Genomic DNA, 14553 nt, shown 5'->3' on the forward strand with positions numbered 1-14553 from the left:
AAAAGTCATTTCTGATTAATGCTCAGTATTAAAATATAAAAACGAAGAAATGACTTGCAGCGATTTTAAATGCTACCTCTTCTTTTATTGTAAATTGAACTCATCAATAAAAAGAAATTAAAATAAAATAGTGAGGTACACCAGGGCTTAAACAAGGGATCATTCGATCTGTAGTCAAATGCTCTGCTAGTTAGCTATATCTCCAGATTATAATAAATCTGTGTTTTTTTTTAAGAAGAAATGATTTGCTGAAATTTTATCATCTCCCTTGGCCGGTGTAACATAAAATGTTAAAATTATTCTTTTTATCTATAAGAGAGAAAAGTTACTTCTATGATTGGACTTTTTCGATTTTCGATTTTCGATACTTATCGGATGAATTTCTGTAGAAAACATATCTAAGAACACCGCCAAACATATAAATTAGTTTTGTGTGAAATGTACAAAAGATAGGCTCAGTCGTTTCGGAACATATGAGGAAGGAACTAATACACACACAAAGTGACTTATATATATATATATATATATATATATATATATATATATATATATATATATATATAAAAGAAAACAGTGCTCATTGTAATGTAGATATATAATAAGCTCGATAGGTATATATGTCCTAGAGCTATTTTAATATTGAGTAAGATGATTGATAATTTATAATTAAAATTAAAAATGTAAAATCTGTTTCATAAGGAAGAACAAACAAAATCAATAAATTGTACGATCGTTTCGGAAACAATGTTTTTATTGTGATAGACAGTGAGTCTTGGACAATAATTTTATGATTTAGTTTTTTTGAAACAAAGTCTCCTCATAAGCAAAAATATTGTCTTAAAAAAAAAAAACATCCAATATTTTTGCTGATGAGAAGACTTTGTTTCAAAAAAACTAAATCATAAAATTATTGTCCAAGACTCACTGTCTATCACAATAAAAACATCGTTTCCGAAACGATCGTACAATTTATTGACTTTTGTTTGTTTTTCCTTATGAAAGATTTTTAATTTTTAATTTTAATTATAAATTATCAATCATCTTACTCATTATATATATATATATATATATATATATATATATATATATATATATATATATATATATATATATATACTAGCAAAAGTACCCATCGTTGACCGGGTTAAAAAACAGCCTACAGAAAATGGACTCTGATTTATGAAAGTATGATAGATTATGAAAAGGAAGGGCTGTAAAGAGATAGCTTCGAATTTGGGGGTATCAAAACCAAAGCAAAATATGATGAAAATAAAAATAAAATAGATAAACCCCAGAATTTATTAAACCATACCTGTTCACACTGAAACACTTATCACAATATTCTGTGGATCTATATTAAAAAATCTTCTTAAACTTTGTGACATATTTCCATTCTATGGAGGTCAGGCGCAAACGAACACCCCATAATTTTATTATACCATATTTCTTCAAACTGAAACATAATTATCAAAGTATACTTACGCAGATAGATATGAAAAATCTTTATTAAAGTTTGTGCCTATTTCCATTCTATGGAGGCCAGGCGCGAACGCAGACCCCACAATTTTATTATACTATCCCTATTTAAGTTAATACATATCAAAGTATTATTATGTACATCTATATCAAAAACACTTGTAAACGTTTTATTTCCATACTTTGTGGACCAGACGCATATGCAGACCCCACAATTTTAATGAATCGTCATTATGCCAGATCAAACATACCCATTCCTGTGTCTCGATACATCTTCTATCATTATATGGGATCAGTTTTCTATGATAGTCAACCATATAGGAGCCTATTCGTGACCAGACACACACACAGACGTGCAGCTTTATATTATATATATATGATGAACTCACTCTCCATCGATTTTGACGTCCACAACAACTAAGTTGCTAATCTTTGTCGATGCAGATGACTGCCACAGGACAGAGTATACAGTAGACCGCAAACTAAGACTTGGGGTGCATTTCTCCCAGTGAATTAATGAGCGCCCAGATACTAACGGATGTCGGAAATTTATCTTGTTTCCAGATAAATTCGACGCTAAAGTAACTAACCTGAAAAAAAATAAAAGCATGGAATAAAAGGGAGGGGGTAAAGAATAAAATATAAAGGTCTTGCTTTGAAACGAAAAAGAGATTTTATTCACAATAAAATTAGTTTCAAATTCTTCCCTTTGCGGGCATTAAATTTAAAAAACGCCAAGGTAACATATAATGAAAAAAATAACACTGGTTTATATAAAAAAGATGTCGTATCGATGAACGAATACAATAATATGATGCAAAATAGTATTTCCTAATGACACTCTCATATGAAATAAATTTTAGGAGCGTACTCACAAATTGAAAGCCAGTCAGGCACATGCCTTTTTCTTTCTTTTTCTTTTTTCATTTAAAGTCCTTTTAGAAATTTCTCTCCTTCCATATTTGCATGCAAACCGTAGACACACAGATGGATTTCAGAAGCATGCCACATCACATGTCTGGGGTATTCTTGCCGGGTTTTCTTCTTTGTAGGAGGTTCTAAAATTCCTTGTCACGTAAAATAAGGTCTTTTTTTAAAATAATTGCACTCCTTCAAAAATACGGGCAAAACTGTAACCACGTAAATATTTTTCAGAAGCATGTCTCGTCGCAAGCCCGGGGTATTCTTGCCGGGTTTTCTTCTTTGAAGGAGGCTCCAAAATTCCTTGTCAGCAACGGGCAATGAACACGTCCAATCTCCACGTCGTGGGAACCAAAAAAGAGGGCGAATCTTGCGCTGGGCTCATGACGTCATCATGGAGCTAACATTTCCCTTTTCTCCAAATTAAAGGGAGTTTCGTACAAACCCAAAATATATGAAACTAAGAATAAAAAATGATACGAAATACAAAAAATCGAATACAAGAATCAGATAAAAAATAATAAATGTAAACAGGGGGGGGGGATGCACCATTATTGGCACAAAAACAATTCCAACATTCTCCCCCAACAGGAAATAGCAGTCAACCTACAGTTGGATGACACCTGTAAATATTATAATACACATTTTTTCTTTATATATATACATATACCACACAATGCATGGTCAGAAGAACTCCAGGAAACACATATCAGAACAAAAAGACAGAAAAATTCAAATAAGATATTCTATAAAATTTCATGTGAAAACCTTCATGTTTTAGGTTTGCACAGAGGAGTACCTAACCAGATTCATGAATTTAAAACTAATGATCAGATGCAAGGTTGCAACAGAAGTTTGAACAGAGAATATTTTTCCAGATAATTAACTATTTGCATATAAGAGAGTAATAAAGGCTTGAGGAGTTCACATAATTTACCATCCAACCTCCTCATCCTATAGGATCTCTGGCAAACACCAAAATATCTCAGCTCCTTCGTAACCACAAGAACCAAGTGAGATCAACACCGGTGCTACAAGAGGGATAAATTCAATCAACCCTATGCTTTGATAAGTTCTTCAACTTGGTGGAATGAAATAAAACTGAAACCCAAATTCTGCACAAATTATGCAAGCAATTACAGTTTTAAACGTTTGTATAGCTATATGCATATAGCCAAACAAACAAGTAGGTAGCTGGAGATGTAATACTTATGGAAGACTCCTATCAAGGAGAGATCCAATCTTCTTGTGTTCAGCACTGAAACAAACATCTCAGCATCAGAAAACTCACTTCTAACTAAGTATAAGATGGTCCTGAGCGCCTCAGAAACACCCCAGGACAAATCGATCTTGACTTCGATAGCTCTTGCAATACTGCAGGAAGCTACATCAAGGCAGATCTTCAAAAAACATTTAAACACAATAACACCTGCATGCGACTCCAAAACAGGAAACGTTCTGCTTAAAGGAGAAACTTCATAGAATGAAGGTTCTGCAATTAATCTCTGCACAACATATCCTACATTCTCGTAGGAACTCGGAGAAGCTGAACTACACACCATGTAGTCAGCAAATTCGACAGGATCCCTCATGGGATTCTTTATCGAGTTACACTCAACCTGAATCTGGACGCCCTAGTCCAACTTGAGTTCACGTAACTCTTCAAAAACCATTCTTCTCTTGGTTTTTACACGTTCACAGGTGGATATAGTGCTTTCTGCCCTATACCCTTGATGGAAAATTTCTCTCCCAGTGCTAACATTAGCACTTAAGAAGTGCACAAAACTTGCACTTTCTCACAGATTGACTCCTGTCCTTCAACCACTGACCATTGTCAGAACTACATGACAAGATCAACAACGCCAGCAGGATGCCAGTGGTAAAATGCCCAATTCCTGACTGGAACTTCGAGATAGCTGATCTTGACGCAGCAATTGTGGCAGCACTTCTGATAACCCATGCGCTAGTGCACACCACAACTCCCGCAAGTACTGCAAGTTGCAACAAGGTAAAAAAAAGTCAAACGACCTACCATCTCATAAGCTGGTACAAGTGAGGACTGGTCATACTTCCGATCACGATGGAATGATTATGTCGAAGCCACCAAAATCAAGGACAAAGAACTGGTAATTCAACTTTGCGCAGAGACCTTACAAGATCAACTGGCGACTCCCTGACAGGAAAATCTCAAGATGTTCTAAGAGCCATGAGAGTCCTGGCAGTGTGTGAGGAAAACACAATGGTGGCTCGGGTTATGCTGAACAATATGACACAAGATCGTGAAGAAACTGTGCGCGCATTTGGTGCTCGTCTCCGTGGACAAGCAGGAGTATGCAAATTCCTAATACTGTACCCCAGCTGCAGCCATGAAGTCAACTACACAGATGCAATCCTACGTGATGTGCTTGTTCGTGGACTCAATGACTTTGACATTCAGCTAGACCTCCTTGGGGACAGAAATCAGAGCATGACCCTTGAACAAACTTTTCAGTTCGTTGAAGCCAAGGAATCTGGTAAACACTCTGCATCAAAACTACTTGATTCCCAAGGGGCCGAAGCAGGTAGCAGTACATATTATCACAACAGAAATGCTGCACGTGTCGTAACCAAGAAAACTGAAAAACAAGAGACAGCATGCACTTACTGTGGAAAGAGAGGTCACGGTGCGAGAGCAATTCTCCAACTTTGCAAGAAAGAGTGTCCAGCATACGGTCAGACCTGCAACAACTGCAGAAGAATGAACCACTTTGAGGCTGTGTGCAGAGGCAAACAAAAAGTGACGGACACTAAGACTGAACATGAAAGTGCTGTATTTAACTCCCTCTGTGCTGCAACCAGTTATGACAAAAACAATGACAGACATGTTGTTCATCTAGACCATAGACTCTCAACCTGGGGGCCATGGCCCCCAAGGGGGCCATGGCAATAATTTAGGGGGGCCATGGTGGAATTTTCTTTTTTAATTGATTAAGTTGACAATAAAATTTTGTTACCTACATAATATTGTTACGAATGTGTGTGTACGTGTGTGTGTATGTATGTGGGAGAGAGGTGATCGAATTATCTCAGTGTGGCCTTGGATATCAGCACGTAAACATGTGGGTATAATTGATTCTGAACCATACTGTATACTGTTTTACTTATTTTGTTCGACAATTATAAATGCGGTCGCTGTTTTCGTGTGTGAAATATTTGTGCACTTCCTTTATTATTTTCTTATTTTTTGGTATCATTGTATTCATGCTCATTCCCTACTCAGGTATTCCTGCTTTTTTTTTTTTAGTGCTAATATTGATGTGACTCGCTATTCTTCTCATAATTTCAATTGGGGCAGTGCTTGTCAAAGGAGGTGTGTTCTTGCTGTAGAAAGTACATTTCAGCTTGCTAGGTTGAGTGTGAATGTTTATCATCTTTACTCTCTCTGTGTATGTTTGTGTATGACTGTGTGTGTGCTTAATGTGTGAGTCCATGGATGTATTATGTATGTGGATATTTGTGTGTTTGTCATTTTATCACTTGTCCTATTTATCTGTCCTTCATTATCATTCTTTTGTCTTATCACTTAATGTTTGTTCTGATGGTCTGTCTTCTTTATTTTCCCTAGATTTGCGATGGCTACTAGTGTTACTAAGAAGCGGAAGTACAGTGAAGAGTACACTAGCTACGGATTTACATCAATTCTCGCTGATGGCATCGAGAAACCTCAGTGTGTACTGTGCTTCAAAGTGTTGGGGAACGATTCTATGAGGCCTAGTAAGTTGAAGCATCATTTGCAGACCATCCATCCACAGTATGCTGAAAAAGACCCCGATTTCTTCAGGCGCCATGAAAGTAGTTTCGGAAAACAGAAACTGGATGCAACTGGTGCTTTCCAACAACAGACCTCAAGTGTAGTTGAGGCATCATACGAGGTTGCCCTTGAAATAGCGAAGCAAAAGAAGCCCCACACAATTGGTGAAACCTTAATTAAGCCATGTACTTTAAAGATGGTCAAGCGTGTTCATGGAGATGCAAATGAACGTAAAATTCAACAAATTTCCTTGTCAAACGACACAGTGAAGCGGAGAATTAATGAAATGTCAGATGACATAAAGGAAAAAGTGATACAGGAGATCAAATCGTCTCCAGCTGGTATGTTTGCAATACAACTGGATGAGTCAACAGATGTGAGTTCGTGTGCACAGCTACTCGTGTTTGTTAGGTATATTTTCTTGTGTGATATCAAGGAAGAATATCTGTTATGTACACAGCTTGAGACCACCACAACAGCTGAAGATGTGATGGAAAAGCTATCTTCTTTCTTCAAAGCTAACAGGATCCCATGGGAAAATTGTTGTGGAGTCTGTACAGACGGGGCTCCAGCGATGCTGGGATCAAAATCAGGGTTCCAGAAGCGTGTCAAGGAAGTAGCTCCGAATGCCAAGGGGGTTCATTGTATGATCCATCGTTTTGCACTGGCGTCGAAAACCCTCCCTGATGAACTTTGCAAGATCCTGGAGGCAGTGGTCAAATGCGTCAACTTTGTAAAAGCTGGAGCTCTGAACTCTCGCCTTTTCCAGAACCTCTGTAGAGACATGGATTCGGAGCATGAAGCTCTCCTCTTTTACTCCAAAGTGCGCTGGCTTTCCAAGGGCAATGTTGTGAATCGAGTGTTTGAACTTCAGGGGGAGCTAAAATTGTTCCTGGAAATGCAAGGGAAAGATGATCTGTTGAGTCACTTCAATGAGGTTTTGTGGGAGCCACGTCTTGCATATTTAGCAGATATATTTGAGCAGCTAAATAGGTTGAATCTGAAACTACAGGGCAAGGAAAGAAATGTGTTTCACCTGATGGACTGTCTTCGTGGATTTCTTGCCAAGCTCCAGAATTGGCAAAGGAAAGTCGGTGCCGGGAATGTTGCCATGTTTGAAAACCTTTCAGCTGTCCTTGACGAGAATGAAGAAGATAGTCTGCTTGACCCATTACTTAAAACTGAAATCACCCAGCATCTGAGATCCTTGGAAAGTGAACTTAATATGTACTTCCCAGAATTCGAGGAGGAAGAAGGGAAGTTGGTAAGGAATCCATTCTCTGGCACTCTTGATATTACTACCATTCCCAGTGATGTTCAGGACGAGTTCCTTGATCTCAAACATGATTCTGCTGCCAAAGATCTCTATGAAGAAAAATCTCTGAATGTATTCTGGTGTTCGATGCATCAGTCATATCCAAAAGTCAGTGAGATTGCACTTCGACTATTCTTGCCTTTTTCAAATACCTATTTATGTGAGTCTGGTTTCTCCACCCTTCTACAAATCAAGAATAAGAGCCGCAACCGATTGGATGTGGACCCCGACATGAGATGTGCATTGTCAGTGACACAACCTCGGATTCGTCAACTGACTGAAAAGAAACAATATCAGCCTTCCCACTGATGTGTGATAAAGTATGCAGAGGTTAATTGAACTTTCTCCCATCCAAATCAAATTTGCTATTGTCTGCTAGTCTTTTGTAGTCTAGTGATGTAAGTTAAGCATATCACAGAAATCTATCAATATAAGATAATTATGACTGTAAACTTTGTAATAAAGCAAGGGTGTTCTCTTCATCAACATTTTATTTATTCTTTTTTTTCTGCGCCTTTTTTGGCAGGGTGGGATTTGGGAGAAAAATGAAGGGGAGCCACACGAATGTTGAGAATTCATGAAGGGGGGAATGGAGTGAAAAAGGTTGAGAACCACTGATCTAGACCATCACCTGTACAATCAGCTATCAGACACCTGGGTGCGCCAGTCATCACAGCCTCAACCGTTCATTCAAGTGACTGCTTGTGTTGATCCCACTTTGGCATAGACTCAAAGATCACACCAAAGCCAAAGACAACTACCATCACTGCTATGGCTGACACAGGCTGCCAAAGTTGTCTAGCCAGTAACAAAGTGCTTCATCGATTCGGTATCTCAGAGAAACACTTAATTCCCGTGACAATGAAGATGCATGCTACTAACAATGTCGGCATAAGAATTCTTGGAGCAGCTATTCTCCGCATCTCCGGCAAAGGAATCAGAGGGGAAACCTATGAAATGGTCCAAGTTGTGTACGTGACTGACAAATCTGACAAAATTTTTCTAAGCAGAGAAGTACGTGCAGCACTTGGCATGATATATAACTTCCCAACCATCGGTGAATCACAGAGCAACAGTCAAGCAGCAATGAACACTATCAGCCAGTGTGTTCACAGGAAGATAAGAACAACCCTGCACCACAAATCCAGTCACAATCAACATCTTCTCAAGACTCTATGTCCACCTCATGTAAAGACAGTGACAAGTGTAAATGCCCCAAATGTGAATCACCACCCCCTTCACCGTCGGCTCTGCCATTTCCTGCAACTGAAGCTAACCGAGAGAAACTCCAACAGTACCTACTAGACAGGTACAAATCCAGTACTTTCAATGCATGTCAGCATCAACCACTTCCTCACATGGCAGGCCCACCGATGCGGCTCATGGTCGACCCCAAAGCTACACCTGTTGCGCATCACACACCTGTCACAGTATCACTACATTGACGGGATGAAGTGAAAGCAGACCTAGATCAGGATGTTCAACTTGTGTCATCGAGCCCCTCCCAGTTGGAGAACCGGTCACTTGGTGTCATCACATGGTGGTCTGCACAAAGAAGAATGGCACTCCGCGTCGAACCGTAGACTTCCAAGCACTCAACACTTATGCAGTGAGGGAGACCCACCACATGCAGTCCCCATTTCATCAGGCTCACTCTGTCCCAAGCCACACTAAAAAGACTGTCTTTGATGCGTGGAATGGATATCACAGTGTACCCATTGGAGAAGAGGACAAACATCTCACCACCTTCATTACACCGTGGGGCAGGTTCAGATATAAAACTGCACCTCAAGGATACATAGCCTCTGGGGATGGCTATACCTGCCGCTTCAATGAAATTGTCACCGACATTCCTGACAAAACAAAGTGCATTGACGACGCTCTTCTTTGGTCAAACAGTATCCAGAGCAGTTTTCTTCAATCCTTTAACTGGCTGGAAACTTGTGGAAAGAACGGCATAATCTTGAACCCGGAGAAATTCATCTTTGCTCAAGACACTGTAGAGTTTGCTGGCTTTGAAATTACAGCGTGTGACCATGCAGTCACTACCTTGAAGCAATCTTAGACTTTCCTTCACCGAAGAACATCACGGACATGAGATCATGGTTGGGCCTCGTAAACCAGGTATCATACGCCTTCAGCATGACTGAGAGGATGCAATCAATCAGACAAATGTTGAAACCTGGAACTCCATTCAACTGAGATGGCACACTGGAACGTCTTTTTCAGGAATCAAAAGCAGTCACCATCAGTGAAATTGAACATGGTGTCCAGATATTCGACAAAAATAAACCAACTTGCCTAGCTACAGACTGGTCGAAGAATGGCATTGGATTCTGGCTGTTCCAAAAACATTGCACATGCATCAAAACTGTGCCCTTCTGTTGCCGAGATGGGTGGAGATAACTCTTGTTGGCAGCAGGTTTACCAGCCCCACAGAATCCAGGTATGCACCCGTCACAATCTGAAGGAAAGGACACTAAGGTACAAGTTCACAATGCTACACGTACCTGGTGCCAAACACTGTGCTGCCGATACCGTATCTCGCCACCCAGTTGGAAGGCCTGACAATATGGTTCTCATTGATGACATAGCCTCTGTTGATGGCTACAGCAAGAGCGAGGTGCCACAAACCATCCCAACACTGCAACACAAAGCCTTGGATGTTACGACCGGAGAGCCAGACACCGCCTCGCAATGTGGTGAAGTCATATTCTACTCATCAGCCTTGTCTTCAGTCACATCATTGCAGCGTATCTCCTGGGACAAGATTAGAACTGCAACAGCCAGCAACGAGGACATGTTCAAGCTAGTACAGTAAATTGAAAGTGGAATGTCAGACATCCGAAATGATCTGCCGCCTTCCTTGAGAGAATACCATCAGTTCCACAACCACTTTTCCACCGTTAACGGTGTCATTATATACAAAGGCAGGATAGTGGTTCCACCGTTACTGAGAAAAGATGTGCTTACAGCGTTGCACTCTGCACATCAAGGCATTTCATCCATGACGTCAAGAGCAGAAACCTCTGTGTTTTGGCCTGGTATAAACAATGACATCACCAAACTCAGAAACTCTTGCAATCATTTCAACCGAAATGCTCCATCTCAATAAAGTGCACCACCAATGCCACCCGTTTACCCTTTGTATCTATTTCAGTGTGTATGTGCGGACTTCTTCCACTACAAAGGCAGTAATTACCTGGTGATTGTTGATAGATACTCAAACTGGCCCATCGTTGAAAGGACACACAATGGTTCCTCTGGCCTCATTGACTGCTTACGACGCACATTTGTCATATTTGGAATAGCAGATGAGTTATCTCCAGATGGAGGTCCAGAGTTTACAGATTCAACAACCAGAGATTTCCTGAAGACCTGGGGTGTGCATCATAGACTCTCATCTGTAGCTTTTCCACATAGCAACTGTAGAGCAGAGGTTGGAGTGAAAACCGTGAAATGCATGATTACAGACAACACTGGACCAAATGGTGAACTAGACACTGGTGCCTTTCAGCGTGCCATGTTGCAGTATCGAAACACTCCAGACAGAGACACAAAATTATCTCCAGCAATGTGTGTCTTTGGGCGGGCGATCCGAGACTTCATCCCAATCTTGCCTGGCCGCTACAAACCACATGAGACATGGAGTGACACACTTACTCTGAGAGAGGAAGCTTTATGCAACCGACACATGAAAACTGCCGAATGCTAAGCTGAACATACAAAGCAGCTGCCACCTCTCAGAGTGGGAGACCAAGTCAGGATCCAAAATCAAACTGGCCCTTGTCCAAGAAAATGGGACAAAACTGGAACTGTCATTGAAGTTCATCAATGTGACCAGTATGTTGTATGCATGGACGGATCCGGCAGAGTGACATTACGCAACAGGAAGTTTCTACGAAAGTACATGCTGGTGTATTCCCCTCCTGAAAAACATACCATCGACCATGACTTGAGATATCACTTCAAAGGAGGAAATCCCAACCCACCTACACCAGTGAGTGGGATACCAATAGCCCCAGCTGTTCCATCTCAGACCGTCACAGACTCGAAACTACAGGACAACAGTGAGCATGCACCAGCTTCACCAAGTCATTGTTCACCTCCTGTCTGTATTACACCAGCTGAGCAGGGTAGACCACCTCGTGTCACTCAGCCTAAATCACCAATGCCATTAGTCTTGGACAGACCACCACCAGTGGATGACAGTCAACTTCCTACGCCTGCGTCTATCCACCTCCCACATCGCAGGCTCTGACGCCTTCATCCATGGTACCAACTACACCGAGAAGGAGTGTGACACCTAGAGTAAGACCAGAACAACTTTTCTTCGACCAGACTCCAAAAAGCTCCAGTTGCCCACGACAAGAACCAAAGTGGCTCAGTGATTAATAACATTAAACGAGGCAGAATAATCTCCGAACCAGAGGGCAGTCTACCCAATGATGGTTCATGACTGTCTCTTTATTTTATGTACAAGCAGTACACTTATTAATTCTTATTTTGATTTCATTTTCCCACATGATTTGAGGTCATAGTGCAAAGATAGTATAAAGACACTATCTATTAATATTTGCTTTGAAAGAACATCATTTTATCTGTAATCATCACCAGTAACAAACATTAAATCATTCATTCAGAATACTCTCAAATGACTCGGGGAGGGATAGAGGATAGTGTATTACATAATCATAATCCAGCCATTAGTAAATCTTAGATTTATTCAACAGATAGTTGAATTGTTATGTTATACTCATGTTGCCATAATATCATTGTATGTTTCAGACTTCCATCATTTTGGATGAATAAAGTTATTATCTGAAAATAGTATCGGCCGACTTATCTATTCTTAATGGGGGGGGGCTTTCTTAACTATTCTGTACGTTCACTTAACAATTTAATGTATAAAAGTTATGATAACAATTGAATTTAACTTGAAAAATGATATCTTTAAAAAAAAATGATCTCTTTAAAAAAAAGAAATAATGGTATCTTTTAAAAAAAATAAATCAAAAAAAAATATCTTTAAAAAAAGAAAATAGCACGGTTCGTAAACAACATAAGTACTAAACAGATAAAAATACGAAAATCTATAAAGAAGAATCTGTATTTTTAGTAGTAAAGCCTCTAACCTAATTATTTAGACGTTCTAATTTTTTTTTAACGCACATTGGATGATTTCAAAAAAACATTCCTCCACCAAAAAGAATATTAGCAAGTAAATTAACCCATCCACACAACGATAACGCACAAAGTGAAAATTATTTTAAACATTATTCAATACACGTTCAAGTTTACTTAAGGAACAAATTTTAAGGGTTCTATATACAAGCGTCTATACAAGCAATATTTTATGGAAGTAGGCGCAAATGAATGCTAATTCATGTATAGGCCAATAAAAATCGGCTTATGATGAACTGTCGAGAAGAAAAGAACTCTTACTGCTTAAAACGTCCAGGAAATGCAAGCATCCGTCATTCTAACTCCTAATAGTAAAAAAAAAAAAAAAAAAGTAACGCTTTGTGGAGAGAATTAAAGTTGCTGAAAAAGATTTTTGCTTCACTTTTGGAGGTAAAGGCTGCAAACGTTATCTAAAATAAATGAAGGACTTCGATACATTATTAAAAAGTACCGACTTGTAAAAAACCCATAAAAATATCAGCTAATATAGAGCCCAGGGGAGGGCACTTCTCATCTAAAACCTATCGATTTGGCTGTACACCATATTATCAAAGCTAAATTCTACTGATTTAGTACAGATCAACGTAAATTCAACAAATATATCCCTGGAGAAAGCAGCCGAAGTAAAATTATTATTATAAAGCAAGTCGGCACAAATGCCAATCGTCTCTCGTAACGGGTTATTGGTAAATGTTATATTATGCATAAGCATATGGTGGCGAGAAGGAACCAGACAAACAATATGTGTTTAAATTTTAAAATGATTGATTTCTCACTCGTTTATTTATAAAGAAACAAACTTAACGAGAAAGTAAAAACAAACAAAGTGTTCAAAGTTCGTAAGGATGTGAGAATGTTCAGGAAAGAAGGGTTTTGGTGTAAAATTAATGTTAAATAAACTAGAAACATTGAATTAACACAAAAGTTATTCTAAACGTTGCAACGTTTGTAAATATTCAAAAAGCTAAATGAAATCAATGATGCAATATTTAGTGCACAGGCTATGAACTAGTTCTATAATAGTCAATACACACTGGGCTAGGGAGTGTTGGGCAGACCACGCCATAGACAAAATTGGTCTGAGCGGGATATCTTCCTTATGTATTTTAGGAAGTCCATAAAATTTAGGTCTCAGTGAACCAAAAGGTCTTATTTTATCATAAATCTCTTTAGAAAAATTTTGTTTCTTATAGAAGTATAAAAAGCGTTTTTGGATCTCGACTTCATTTATATAGGTGTTTCAGCAGGACCAATACAGACAAATAGTCATTTAAAATAACCGACATTATTAGGAAAACGACCGCACGATTCAAAACATTATAAGGACAACGACACCGCACGATTCAAAACAACAACACCAGCACCCTTGTCCGGTTGGCAGATATAAGTATTTTTATGTCAATAATTTAATAGTTTTAAAATGTGTGCTGAACCAAGCAGTCACCTGAATCAAGGACAGAATTAAAACAACGAAAAGCCATGTCTTTCAGGTTGGCATTCACAGTCGTTATATGTTCAAACGAAAGAGGATCATGGTGCTTAAGTTGAGAAAATATCAATATAAGTCGGGGGTACACACAAAAATTCAACCCGTTATACAACACTGCAGTCTCAACTTTTGAAAGTATAAGATTGTTATTCTGGTTGCAGGAAGAAGACTTTGGATAGAGAGAGGGTCATTTCCTACAATCCTCTCTTTTTTTTACTTCAGTTCACCTAAAACGAAGCATACTGACATGAGCCAATTATGGATCCAGTAGGAAGGGTGACCTCTGTTGGAATAAAGCGATATGCTTGTTAAAATTTATGCATGTAGATACAATAGAGGAAACAAGGGGAGAATTACAAAATCGATTTCAGGAAAGAA

This window comes from Euprymna scolopes, chromosome 31 (genome assembly GCF_053919585.1).
Source record: "Euprymna scolopes isolate OS-2025 chromosome 31, ASM5391958v1, whole genome shotgun sequence".
Taxonomy (NCBI): domain Eukaryota; kingdom Metazoa; phylum Mollusca; class Cephalopoda; order Sepiida; family Sepiolidae; genus Euprymna; species Euprymna scolopes.